At 35.5% G+C, this 15,195-nt stretch overlaps 1 protein-coding gene across 1 annotated transcript in view; it reads left to right on the forward strand.

Annotated features, from left to right (window-relative positions):
* Nucleotides 1-62: 62 nt before the first annotated feature.
* Nucleotides 63-15,195, forward strand: part of LOC111059055 (discoidin domain-containing receptor 2) — a 454,362-nt gene continuing 439,229 nt past the window's right edge. Inside the window, exon 1 of the mRNA XM_039431495.1 lies at nt 63-383. The gene's annotated coding sequence lies outside the window, so the exon portion shown is untranslated. The remainder of the gene's footprint in view (nt 384-15,195) is intronic.

Below are 15,195 nucleotides of genomic sequence, written 5' to 3' on the forward strand. Positions count from 1 at the left end.
TTGGCGCGTGCCGGGTGGGGGCACCTGCTGGAACATGTCAGTATCATCTCGTGGCCGCGAGTGATAAGTCGCGAGTCGAAAGTGTGCGTGTTGTTTCAACAGTGTGACGCCCCTGGTGAAAAACAGAAATTTTCTTTGAACACCTCTTCCCCCAAAAAATTGAACTTTCACAAACACCAGTGAAAACAACTCAAAACTCACTAGTTGAAAATTGAAATCAAAACAAGTGTTTACAAACTAGAATAAATTGTATTTCCTCCCCTTTCAGCACCTTTTCTACGCTCTTCCACCCGGAAAATTGGCTAAATCGCTAATTGAGAGGATTTCAACTGGAAATTTGTTCTTCATCATCTGTTTTCCTGGGTTTGGATCTCCAAAAACAGGTAAATTACCTGATTTCATATATCCACATGTGACCTACACCGTGTTGAATCAACAGTTGATTGTATTGTCTCTTTGGGGTGGGCGTGTAGTTCCTAGCAGCCTGAGCACTCCAGTGATGCTTCTTCAAATATCATCGGTACTAGGTTTATACTTATCTTGTTTTGTTCATTTCCTAAGTGAGATAATATCGTTTTCACGCAAATTAGATGATTCTATGATACCTTCAAAGAGTGAACCCGTATTGGCAAATCGCATAGGAGCATCATGTCAAGTTCAAGAATCTGAATATACAAATGTAACAAATTTCAATTCATATTTTAGTTCACTCAAAAGGTTATCGCCTAGGGAAGTGTGGCGATCTACCCCCATTCAGATTTCCCAAGAAGATGATATTATTGTTGGCACGCGAAGTGGATGGATGATTCTATGATATCTTCAAACAGTGAAACCATTCAATTTGGATTCTCGTTTAATAATAATTAATACATTAGCATTTGAATAATTGCAATAGCTCAGTAATTTCCATATCTAGTGAAACCATATTGGAAAATAGTATAGGAGCATCATGTTAAGTTCAAGAATTCAATTATACAGAAATGTTAGATAATTTCAAAATAATTTCAAGTCCACTCTAAAGTATATCGCCTTGAAAAATGCCGCCCTTAGCATTATGTCTGCTTTGAGTTTTTCATTCTCTATTCGAATCTTGGTAGATTTCAGCACTTATTTTCTAGTCATGAATTCATTATGACATATACTATTGATATTATCAAATCTTTCTCCCTTTCTATCTTCCTCCCTATATGTTCAGGTCATGCGATTTACATCTTAGGTGATCTCATTGCCCGATCTGATGGAACATGATGATGAAAAATATCTCTGCAAAAGGAGTTCAATGTTCATTAAAAATGTCAAATTTCCAATTGTTGATTTTGAAAAGGAAATGAAGATAGTTGAATAACTTTTTAGAAACGTTGTGGGGAGAGGCGAAGAAGAACAATAATAACCTTTTCTTGAATTATTTCCCTCCATTGAATCCGAGCTTTCAAGCTTCAAAGCTGATAAAATCTTTCCATTATGTTGTGAAAAATCTTTTCATTATATTGGCAATAGCTAGCAACAAAATACATCTTTTCACAATCGAACTTCTCCCCTTCAATACAACTTCTTTTTTTTGCTACCACCAACAAATTTATACATATAGTAATTCCATTTTGGAAATTCGACGGTATATCTTTGTTTTCTTTTATTTTTTTTAAATCTACATGGAATATATATATTCCATTTCTTCCCACATAACATTCTTCCTATTCTCTCTCTCTTGGGTTAACAGCCGTAGGGCTGGTTGGCAGCAGCTCTCCATGCTTTTCTGTCGTCCGCTTTCCGCTTCAGCTCATAGTATGATCCACATCTCATATCCCGTAGCAATTGTTTCATATACTCCAGCCTAGGTCTTCCTCTCATAATCCCTCCCTCAACCATTCCCTCCATTATCCTTGTCAGTTTGTATTCTTCCTATTACAAATACAATATTCAAACTGGCCAAATTCTAAACTATACCCCAAGAATAAATTAATTCAGAAATTAATTTTGATCTTGTGCATTTGTAAATGAAATAAATTGAAGATTCTAGGCGAAAAAGCTACCATATCTGCTTCCTACTATAGTGAGGTCCACGTTATAATGGCAGTGTTTGATTAGCAATGGTATTGCTATCCTTGTCTATTATTCAACAAAGCTGAGAGCGCTATCTCTTTCTGGCTTTGCTCTGTTACCAGATTGTCTTTTAACAATGTAGAATGAATAATAATTAACAAAATATTTCATCTAATTATGAGAATTCATTATGATATTATTAAAAAAAAGATTCCTTGCTCAATGAAATATAATTGACTATTTTAAACGAGAATGAACAGTTAATATTACATCAATAAACCTGTATTAGCTACCGTCCATAGAAGGCATTGACAAGACTGTAGATCGGCAACGTTTTTTTTCTATTTCTCTCCACTGCCATTATAACGTGGACCTCACTATAGTATAACTACCATCCTGATACTATAGGATCGAAACGTTTAACAGTACAAATTCAATGCACTGAACTATTATTTTGTAAATATGTATTCTTCGATGAATAAAATTTGAATTTGAATTTGAATTTGAACTAATATTGATTGAACAGACCAAATCTATTCTAAAAGTCCTTGAACTTCCCATCATTCTGATACATGCATTCCTTCACAAGACACACGTATCCACTCCGAGTCGCATCAGTTAATGTACATCAGTTAGTTGATACATTAGTTTTAGGAGCAAGTTGATGGCGTAGGCCTACCCTATCCGTACTTGAGTGATTTGTAGAGTTGGAGAGCTCAGGACTGACGGAGACCGTTTGATTAATTCCGGGCTGGATACTCAATTTCGCAACATAAACACACGTATGTCCCTCTCATGTATAACAGACACCGGCTTCATATCCTGCCTATCTTCATCAATCTAGATATCGTCTGTATTACTGCATTGATGCTAGTGTTTTCCATTTATAAAATTACTCTTGTCAATTTGTTTGTTCTCAAATAATGCGATATTGACTGACATGTTACCAAATTGGTAGTACAATAATTTAGAATTATTTGTGTATGCTAACTAGGAAAAACAGACGATGCTGATGAATAATATTGGTGATTAGATCTTGAATCTTGTGACATTCGTTGCAATTATGAGGAATGATGTAGCTTCACTAATGTTTATGGAATAGATCAACTTTAGATATTGTCTGTATAACCTTTTGATTGTAGTGCATTACACTTCTAAATTTATCTCTAGTCAGTATTGATTATAGTCACTTCTCGTTTTTGAATAATGCAATAATATCGGGGCACCGAGCTACGATCGTTATTCATTTATTGATAAACAGAACACAATTCTCTGAAATGAATGGTGGAAGGACTATCAGACACAGCACAAAATTGTTTCTTCCCCGAATTTTGATTTATCTACTATAAATAGTCCAAAAAGTGGGTTAGGTTCCATGCACTTGAATTCCGGTGTCCAATTCTCAGACCAAATATTTGAAAACAGAAGAGTTCTAATTTAGAATGTTTACAAACCAAATTGAATAACAGAATAACAATCAGTAATCACTTGAAACTGTAAAATAATGGATAACTTTGAATATTATGATATACTCTAATTTATAATGATATACCATGTCATATATTAGTGAGAGAGTCAGAGATGCCTTAATAATCTCTCTTCTACTTTAGATCATAAGCATGCAGCTTGGAATAACGTCTCCATTCTAAAGCCTGGAGTGAGATGTATTGTTGCCTGTAACAGTCGAAGTAGATGAAGTGATATTTATTGTTTATTTTGAGCCGTTACTCTCCAGTGACTTGAATGTGACGATGATTGATGAAGAGTGAGTGAGAGCAGTAGAGGGCTGTTTGAAGGAGAGTGAGTGAGAGAGGAGATCTGGAGGTGTGCAACGGATCGAAAGACGTCGACGGGTAAATGAGAAAGATTGAGTGATGGTTGATTCCTCCGCCAACACAGATTGCTGCCGTCTACTGGAAACAAATACCGTAAAATTCAAGCCCCAACTAGGAACCGTTTTCTTCATGAGTGGAAGAGAGAGAGAGAGAGTGAGTAAGAGAGAGAGAGGAGAGAATGGAGGGAGGTTGAAAGGGTTGGCATCAAACCCTTTCATGTTTATTAAAGGCTCAGGATTCCTACTTTCCCTCTGCTTTCTCACAATTTCTCTTGCGAGCATTGAAACGGGCGGAAAACGTTGGTAGCGATATATTTGTCGGCAATCTTTCCTTTTCATTAAGGAAAATTGTGCTAGACGATGATGACGTCAGGAGGGGTGGAGAGGGTTGTGGAGGGGGAAGAAGGGTGGTTGTTGATAGGCTCTGAGCAGCATTTACTCAAAGCCAAATTCTGTTTGAACATGGCAGTAGGCAGTTTGAGTAAGCCCAACACAAGTGAGCCTACCAGCCTACCCAGTATCTGGAGTTCTTCATGACGATCATCATCATTTTTATCGTAATCATCGCGAATGATTACGGAAATGATGAACTACTTAGCGAGATCATCTCATCTTACCTGAGGAATTAGATTGGAAAACTGGTAGATGGGTTTTTCCAGCACTGGCTGCAAATATTTGACAGTTCTCGTATAATTAGATGGGAAGATGATTTGGAACTTGGATTTTGGTCCTTGATGGGATGACTTGATTTGATTTTCCAAAAAATAAATAATTGGTAATGATAATATAATATTGGTGATATTATCCCATTTCTGAAGTTTCATTAGTCGAAATTGTAGAATAGATTTTAGGATTCTATTCGGCAATAGAAAAATGATCAATCTTTGAACATTTTCTTTACTTGAATGATGAAATAATGGAAAAAAAAACTATATGAGTAATCGTTCCAGTACTGTATAAAATAATTATATAAGTACTTCATCTTATTATACTAGTAGTTCTGCGAACAGTAGACCTCGCTCATGAATACAACTTTCAAACTAATGCGAAAAAGTAGGAACATGGATTGCTGTATCTTCAAAGATAACGGCGCTATATATAAAAAGTCAGATTCTGGATGGAGATTAGTCTGCGGTTTTTCAAAAATCGTTACACATACGTTTCTGCGCCTTGTTTCAAAGAGCTTGCATACTAAATTTCATCCAAATCGGACAATAACTGCGACTGTAGGTGCGGTACAAACAAACAAACAGACAAAAGCCGATCGAGTCGAAACTAAGACCTCAGCTCCGCTTCGGTCAATAAGAACATTTTGGATAAGCTAATGATAAATAATCAAGAAATTATATTTTTCAATAATTTCATAATGATTTTCATAATAAAGATAGATGAAATATTTTGTTAATCAATTATTAATTCTACATTGTTGAAAGAAGATATGGCAACAGAGCAAAGTGAGAGAGAGAGAGATAGCGCTATCCGCTTTGTTGAATGATAGACAAGTATAGCAATACTATTGCTAATCAAACACTGCCATTATTACGTGAACCTCACTATAGTGTAGGTCATCATCAGACTCCAGATAATAACTAGTTGTAGATTCCAAAATCAGTATCATAAGGAGCGTACAGATATACGCGCCGCGAACATGAGCAATTCACTTTTAATCAGCTGACTATATCTGTATTTTTACAGAAACGTTATAAGATATAGATATAAAAAGCTTGGCATCAGCTGATTAAAAGTGAATTGCTCATGAGCAATTCACTTTTAATCAGCTGACTATATCTGTATTTTTACAGAGACGTTATAAGTAAGATATAAAAAGCTTGGCATCAGCTGATTAAAAGTGAATTGCTCATGTTCGCGGCGCTTAAATCTGTGCGCACCTTAATAGTTGGTAAATATCTGATAAATCATGCACACTAGAAAAAAAACTGTTAAGAAATAATGATCAAGCTCCGATGTCAAGTAACCTTGTCCATTATTTTGTCAAATTTTATATGAAACCTAGTAAAAAATGGCAAGGTATCGAATTCAACTTGTTCTTTCCATTTTTATAACTGATATCGATTGAAGATTTAGATAAAGCACTGTCGGTTATTATTAACCGTTGGAGCGTTGCGGTCATCTATATACATTTGGTCAACTATATATTGGACCTTATACATAGGGTTGAATTGTATTACAACTATATAATATATTGAACGATATATACATATTAACTGTATAACATAGTGAAGACAAACGATTGTTTGTGAAGTTTGAGCCGGATTCAGTTGCCAAAAAGTGTTCCCACCGAATCATGAGACCGCACTGACTGGCCATGTGGAAAGAATACCACTAAACGCATCCAGGGTCCATACTGTGTTAATAACTTGCTCTGGGCCGGCCGGCCAGCGGTTAGTTGATTTTGGCCATGTTTACGAAATCCTGTTGTCACACTGAGATGAGCATTCATTCTGTACGAGATTATCTCTAGGTATTGTGGTGGGAACACTGCACTGCCTTGTCAGGCAACTCGTGTGCATCTAAATTTGTCAGTGTTGTCTCATGTCGCATACACCAGTAAGAGATTAAATTTTGCCTTATGTTTGACAGGACATGTTTTCAGCTATTCATATTACGATCACATACCAAGGCCTATAGTGTGATCCACGTTATAATAGCAATCTGATTAACATTGGTGCTGCTATCGTTGTCTATCATTCGACAAAGCAGATAGTGCTATCCTTTTCTAGCTTTCAACGTTGCCATCATTTTTCAACAATTTAGAAATATCGTTGTTGGTTCCACAAAGTATTACAAATTTAAATAATAATAATTCAGGAATATAATTAAATGACAAAATATCCAATCTCAATCAAGGAGATTTATCATTGGATCATTAAAAAATGTAGTTTCTTGACGTATATCACCCTAAACGCATATTTTGCACTGTTCCACTCTCACCTTCAATATGGTACATTCTTCTTCTTCTTCTTCTTCACGTGCCTGCTCCGTTTCGGATGTTGGCGATCATAATGGCTATCCTGATTTTGTCGACGGCGCTACGGAACAGCTCTGCAGATGACTGGTGAAACCATAGCCTCAGATTTGCCAGCCATGAAATTCTCCTTCTGCCAGGTCCCCTTTTTTCCGTTGATTTTTCCTTGGAGGATCTCTTGCAGAAGTCTGTATCTTAAGCTATTCCTCATAATGTGGCCGAGGTATTGGAGTTTTCTACCTTTAATGGTATTCAGGAGCTCCGGTTTATATGGTACATTGCTGTGGAGAAATTCTAGTGGCGCAAAAGAGGTTTTCCTGTGTCAAAAAAGAGCTATGCGTGCTATATTTAACCTGGGCATGAAGGAGTCCTGTAAGCCTTTTTTCTTAGACAATGGTATATCGCCACTTCCATGTATTTATATTATGGATTGTGTGCCTGCACTTTTTAAAAATGATAAAGAAGATAATTTTGAATAAAATTTAGAATTTAGAAATAGGCCGACACATCTAGAAAATACCTGAGTCTATACCTAATTCATGCAGGTGAACGGGCTAGAGTCAAGAAAACTTCAATTAATCTTGCCATGCCTGATTTAATAGGTTTATACTATAGAATAACACTACAATTTGAAATAATAGAAAAATACAAACAGCTTCAATAAACATTGGCAACTAAAATCGAACAACAGAAACAACAATTTCATGTTACTTTGGTGACATTCTTCATCTGATTCGGGGGCGCATTACTATCCCCGATTAGATAGCAATACGTCACAAAACCAAACAATATCAGTCATCAAATAACAAGTTCATTTCAACATGGAATTACTCAAGAAAGAAAAGCCCGTTGAACCCAAGTTTCGTCGATAGTAACCCATATAACCCATTTCATAATAATTTTGAATCCCCACTTTTGATTGACATTCTCGAATGAACCTTTGTTTCACTGCACTTTCGTTGGTCTGTACGTTGCTTTATCGTCGGGGTTACAGTACCTTGTTTTTGGCGGTGAGCTTTTACCGGTTGAATTTGGCTTGACGGCGACGTCCTCTTACGTCCCTAGACCTGTCGTCTGAACGGGTGTCTTGAAGCGGTGTTACATAAAGTTGCGGAACCAAAGGGGTGGTAGTACAAGAAGTTGGTTTGGGGACACACATGAACCGCTGTAAATAAATGTATTACAGCATTAATTTCTAACTCTTCCTACAATTCATCAAAAGCTAAAACAGGAGTTATCTATTGATTACAATTAATTAAATTCTCTCATTCTATTTGAATCCTCATTTTATATAGATTTTTATCTTTAAACTACTGATTCTTTTTATCAGAATTAATGGATCTTTCTTCACAAATAATTCAAATTGAAATGATGCTAACTTATATGAGCAATCATTCGATGCTAACTTATATGATATTTTTCGTTTGGTTTGCGAAATCAAATATACTTTTTCATATAGTAGCTCGGCTAGTATTGTTGGAAACTTGTGCGCCAGCCAACATTTATTTTATTTATTATTTATGAACTATAGGACGCAATCCAAGTGTAAATAACGGGCATTCGCCCAAAACTACTGCTCAGAACCTTAATTAAAAATGAACATTCCAGAGTTTATGATTTGATTTACCTACAAATACAAGTCCAAAAACTAGTATCAACTGAAATTATGAATTTATCACCTAATAAAACAAGACACTTTATAACACAATAAAAGAAAAAAATATTGAAAATTTCACTTTAAGGAAAGATAATGTTTGCCTTATAAGATTCATCTTGTGGATAGTTTTTACCTTTAATTAAATAAAATTAGTAGACACATAGAAAATAATTTAAATTGTATTAAAATTTGAACATTCATTAATATTAATTTCCTGGAAAAGAAAAACTTTCTTCTTCGTCTATTAAGATTTCTATCATAAAAAATTTACTAAATCATTCGAAAGCCTTAATGACATAAGAAAACAGAGTCTGAAAAATATAAATTATAAAATGTCATAAACTCAATATGAACATAATCTTAAAAATTTCATTCCAATTTAAAGGCTATCTTCCTGACTTTCAGCAATACTCTACGATAATATATTTCCAGAAACAATAACTCAAATGTAACGTAACTGAAAACTTTCTATACTTCTGTAGAAAAAAAATTTATAATTATCTTCCATCACTAATAAAATCAAAAGGATTATTCTCAATCAATATTATTAACTTGAAAAATAACAGGCTTAATTAATTCAATACTCTTATGGAAGTTTCAATCAATTAAATTCCCTAAACTATATTTTAACCTTATTTTACGTACCTTAGCGGTTATTTGAAGAAACAATTATTCGTACATGATGAAGAAACACAATTAAACCTTTCAGGACATGGCACTACTAGTAAATTTAAACATTAATAAAGAATAAAACTAGCTCCTACATTAACTACTGAAATAAACTTATAAACCTGCCCAAAAAGGGGGAAACATAGTGACTACATCTTTACTCTCGTAGTGCTCCTAGCAAAGTGTCCTCCGGAACGTAATCTGGTCTCGCGGTTGGGGAATCCCCCCACTACTGTATTTAGAAACAGGTCTCCTATTGGGCGAAAGGAATCATTTGACCAATCGTCGCGTGGCTTCTAGAGCCTTTGGACCAAATAGTAACTGCAAAATCGGTAGTTTGTTATAATTTCAATGCTTGCTGTTTTCCAACTTATCACACTTTATGTCGCGACAAGAAGGCTAAGTTTTAGAGATAATTCCATAATCTACATTCCTCGACGACTCGGAGCCACAATTTTTAAATATCTATCATGGGAAACTCGAAGTCATGGCCGTTCATAATAGAGAGAGAAAATAATTTATTTCGCTAACTCACTTACAATAATGGCTCTAGTCTATTGCGTATTAAATTTACTATTATAACTTGGGAAAAGGCCTGAATTAAATAGAGTGCCCGGCACAATTGTTAAATATTTGTAAAGCAAAATTCTAATCTTCTCAATTAGAGGGGAAGCATTCATGAGCATAACACTCGGTCAGGTAGTCAGATTGATCTGGGGCGTGCTAGGCTTACCAAAACACAAAAAATGTACTGCTATATAGGAGTGAAAATTTTCAACAGGTTATCACTGGAAGTACGGAATTATGATCTTGATAGTTTTAAGAGTGCAATAAAAGGATGGTTGAAGAATAAAGCATTTTATTCAATCGAGGAAATGCTAGTCTGTAACTGTTATCCATAGCTAAATAATATTTAAGTAACCTATTTGTAATATTACAATATATAACGTGTACTTGTATACAAAGTATCAATGGTAATGTATCCTAATGAAGGACTTTTGTCAATGCAATTATTTTGTTTGTTACAATTAAACATTCTTGATTCTTGATATATTATAAATTCTAAATTCCTAGTTTATATTCATTTTGGACTCAAAATTGGACAAAAATCATGAAGTGTAAACATAACCTATTTTCGCACAATTTCTATCTCAATTTGGGAAGGAGAAGTTTTGGGCTTTAAGCCTGTTATCTCTTTCCCAATTTTTCACAATTGAGAGTGATATTGTATGTATCAATGTATAAATTAATAATTAAATTTTTTGAACAAGAATGAACCTCATCACATCAGATATACCGGTATCAGCCATCCTCTATAAAAGGCAGTAGCAGAGCAAAGAATCGGCATCACTTTTTTCTCAACTTACTCTATTATAATAAGGTGGAACTCACTATATAACTGTTGGACTATGTGTAACCTTATCTAAATTTGGGAGAGGAATAGTACAAGGTTACATTATTTTTCGCTCCCTATCATTTTGATGATGCACTTATTGGATGAATCAATAAAGAATAATTCTAACTGTAACCATAGAGGAATAATAGCGTAAGTAGATATCCCATGGTATAGGGCGTTTATGTGGCAACTTTTACTGTTATCTCAAGCCGATTACTGTCGATTATTGTCGATTTTTACTGTTTTGTTGGGGTGAGATTGTATGAACGGGACAATATGAGAGACTGCCAGCGTCACATAGCTTTATGGGAAAGAACTATGTGGACTATCGGCTCGAGATAACAGAAAAAGTTACGACATAAACACCCTATACCATGGGATATCTACTTATGCTATTGTTTCTCTATGCTGTAACTGTAACTATGTGAACTGTATCAGCGAGTTTTTTTTTCATTTTCTTTCAACAGCTGAACATAATTCTGTCTATCTTTCAAGAAACAAGAATGAAACGTTCTCTCTACTCCTCTGTTCGGAATCTCAAATCATCACTATCCCTACAACGATTTCTTCCAATCAATTGGAATCAGCTCCAATAAAATGATACAACGATTGTCGGTAGAATTCAGCAATTTCACAGAATTCATCTCGAAAAAACTTGAAAAATTCTAACAATAGAGACAACAAGCAAACAAAAAAGGTGCCGCTATCTTTCACCTACAACTGATCGTTTCAACTCCTTTCTTTCTGCCCTACAACCCATCGACGAGCGACCATTTTTGGCGAAAATCTTATGCATATGAATGAAAAGGAAATCAATAAGCCCCGCCAGAGGCTAGTCACCTTGCTCTCCATCATTCCCAGCCTGCTCTTCAGTCAAATTTGATGTTTTCTCGCTTCTTTTCTCACTCTCTCGCGCGAAAGGTAGCACAGAATGGATAAAGGTGGAGTTAAGAGCCGAATAAATCACGATAAAAAGTAGAAGACCTTAAATAAATCATGAGGGGTGCGCGGGCTGGGAGGATAGCAGCGGCGTTTGGGATTTGATAAAAAAGCGTCCTGTGACTCAAATACATAAACAGCAGATCATTCCCTCTCACTCACTCCTGTGACTCAAATACATAAACAGCAGATCTCTCTTCCTCCATCTCACTCACTCCTGTGTCTCAAATACGTGAACATCAGATCACTCCCTCTCACTCACTCCTGTGACTCAAATGCATAAACAGCAGATCGCACTCTCTCACTCACTCCTGTGACTCAAATATATAAATAGCAGATCTCTCGCTCTTGCTCTCTCCTGCTGCTCATCTTAGCTGTCACATCTTTTCAACACAAAAAGAAAAAACAGCTCTCGTGACAAAATGCATAGAAATATCGCAGTTTTCTCATTTTCTATCACGGGAAGTTCAGAGATTGCTTCCATTATTAATCTAAACTTTCTTAGAGAGAATAGGTGAACAATCAATATTCCTCGGTTATATTATTCACAATTTTCTTATCTTTCCAGAAATACGTGATTCCAAAAATGAGAAACTGTGGAAGATTGAAAACGTGTTATTTTTCTTTCAAGAATCTTTGTGCTGATTGGAATCTTATTGTGTATTTTCTACTTATTTATTATCTATAATCCATAAATTAGAATTATAGTACCCTTTAAAATTAATGAAATATTGAAAAACAAGAATACAAATAGCCCTGAATTCATTCATTAATAATCCATACATTTTCAAGTACGTTATTTACGGAATTACCATATTTTCGGGAAATTCGTCTGAAATACAGTTTTGGGATAATCCTAATGAAGGATTTGAGTTCACTCCTCATTTTTATTTAGGGAATTACCTAATTTCAGGGAAATTCATCTAAAATACAGTCTTGGAATAATCCTAATGTAGGATTCGAGTTCACTCTTCATTTTTATTCAGGGAATCACCAAATTTTAGGGAAATTCATCTGAAATACAGTTTTGGGATAATCCTAATGAAGGATTCAAATTCACTCTTCATTTTTATTAAGGGAATTACCTAATTTTAGGAAAATTCATCTGAAATACAGTTTTGGGACAATAATCCTAATGAAGGATTCAAATTCACTATTCATTTTTATTAAGGAAATTACCTCATTTTAGGGAAATTCATATGAAATACTGTTTTGGGATAATCCTAATAAAGGGTTCAAGTGCAATCCTCATTTTCATTGTGAACGATACTCTCATAAAGATAATATCAATGATGAATCAGGATAATCATATGAAATTTTCACCAATTACTTACTATCCAGACAATCCATAAACATAGATTGCTTTTTGGATTTCGAAATTTTAAATTTGAAATGAAGTGGCTAGAAATCTTGTATTGAATAATTATTTTTTGAAAGATATCACTTGCAATTTATAATTTTGCAGCACAGTCTTACATTCAATTTTTGTATTTTTGTACTGTTGTATTGTATCTTGTATGCTCAAGTACATTCATTTTTGAAATTGAAATTTGAATTGTACCTAGAAAAAACATGAATATTAATTATATATTTTTATTCTATCATTTCACCTGATAAAATGTGTGCATATTGATCTAACGAGGAACATCAAATTCAAAGTTACTATTCGATGAAAGTTATGTGTCTCATCATTTTTCCGAAAAAAGTGATCTTGCTCCTAGATTTTCTTGACTCCCAGTTCCCTTAATATTGGATATCTTCTGTACCTTAATTACAGAATCTCTTGGATGAAAATATGGCCCAATTTGGAAGCTTATGAGCCATAACCTGGGGCTTTGCTGTGTCGACTGATGTTCAATGAACAAAACCGAGATTATGAGACTGAAATTCTCTGCTAGTTCAATTTAATAGAAGGTAGAAGGTCGGCTACGTAAACATTGTTAATTAAACGCTGGTGTTTATTTTTAATTATTTTAATTATTATTAAGAATTGAGTGATTTTGACAATATCATGTCGTTTTCAATTATCAATTCATCAATTCATTCAATAATAATCAATTATCTGTTTAATCTCGAATTTTCAAATTTATCAACCTCAAGGTGCGAACAGAAGAAGTAAGTCGGTGGTAAGATCAATGCCAATAAACCGCTGTGCAATGATAAACACATTTGGAATCATTGATATAGATATAAACTATAGGTATTGGAGAACGCTAGCGAGATGGAATCTTAATCTCGAAAAGATGCTTATTGCATGAGAAAATACAAACTAAAAATATTTGCAGTCATCAGTTATTAGAATTAAATAGGAAATTACTAAGATTTTATCCTACATTTTCTCATGCAACAGGACCCTTACAGGTCTCTTCGTATCCTCAAGCTCATACAGCTTGAGCATCATGAATATAATTTCAAATTGAAGTTCCGTGGAGCACAACATAAACCACGCCAGATAATAGTAGGTAGGAAAGTTATCAACGTAGGAAAAACGTGATATAATAGATCAACTCCCTTCAACAGAGGTTCGTGTTCAGCCCTAAAGTAGGTCTAGGTACAGGATCAACAGTGACCATTTTTCATGTTGCCCCATTTTTTACACACCAATAACTTTCTACATGATGCACACAGCCTAGATGAATGAGACGAGGGATGATGAATTATTATATTAATACCGTTCATTCCAGCCATTATCGGTATTGAACGTTTTGTATGGGCTACTGACCCATGCTTTCGTGAACAAGGTATGCGTTCATCAATGAAAAAAGATTCGGAAGCATATATTTGTTGAGGGGTAGGAAACCATTACTTTTATTACAGACAGAGTTTTCTAAGCAGTGGTTATTCACGAATGATTTGCTCTGTTGGGCTGAAGTGGGGACTCCAGATGTGTTCTGACAATTCAGTTATTGTAATCGTGCGTATAGGAAATAATGGGGATGCGGGAGCCTGATGTCTGGGTTCGGTTATTTGTTGAGTGGATCCGTGTAGATTTTGATGGAGAGAAAGAGAAGAAGAGAGATAGAGTGAGAGAGATTGACAGAGAGTGAGTGTGAGAGACGTGTTGTCTATGGAGTGAGATGGGATCGAAGACGGCTAATCTGCAGTGGTTATTGAGACAGCGGTGCGATTTCAGGCCAGTCTGGAGGTGTGGGATCCATCCCTCCCCAATGCGACTGTGGCACAACCCCTTCCCCCCTCTTATTCAACCCCTGCACGACGACCTTCTATAGACGCCTATCAATGCGTGCACTATGATATTTACTCGTCCTTAAGTGCGAACAAAGGGAACAGCGCCCTCTGTAGATGCCATTCTAACCAACAGTCTGCGAAATGCATCGTCACCTTCTCACAGTCATTATTTAATATCTCACGCTTCAGCATGGAAGGTTTCAAGCTGTGGAAGACCGTGATACAACCTTTGTATCAAATTGACTCGGTTGTATCACGGTCTTCCACAGCTTGAAACCTTCCATGCTGAAGCGTGAGTTGACTGTGAGAAGGTGACGATGCATTTCGCAGACTGTTGGTTAGAATGGCATCTACAGAGGGCGCTGTTCCCTTTGTTCGCACTTAAGGTCGAGTAAATATCATAGTGCACGCATTGATAGGCGACTATAGAAGGTCGTCGTGCAGGGGTTGAATAAGAGGGGGGAAGGGGTTTGTGCCACAGTCGC

This window comes from Nilaparvata lugens, chromosome 6 (assembly GCF_014356525.2).
Source record: "Nilaparvata lugens isolate BPH chromosome 6, ASM1435652v1, whole genome shotgun sequence".
Classification (NCBI taxonomy): Eukaryota; Metazoa; Arthropoda; class Insecta; order Hemiptera; family Delphacidae; genus Nilaparvata; species Nilaparvata lugens.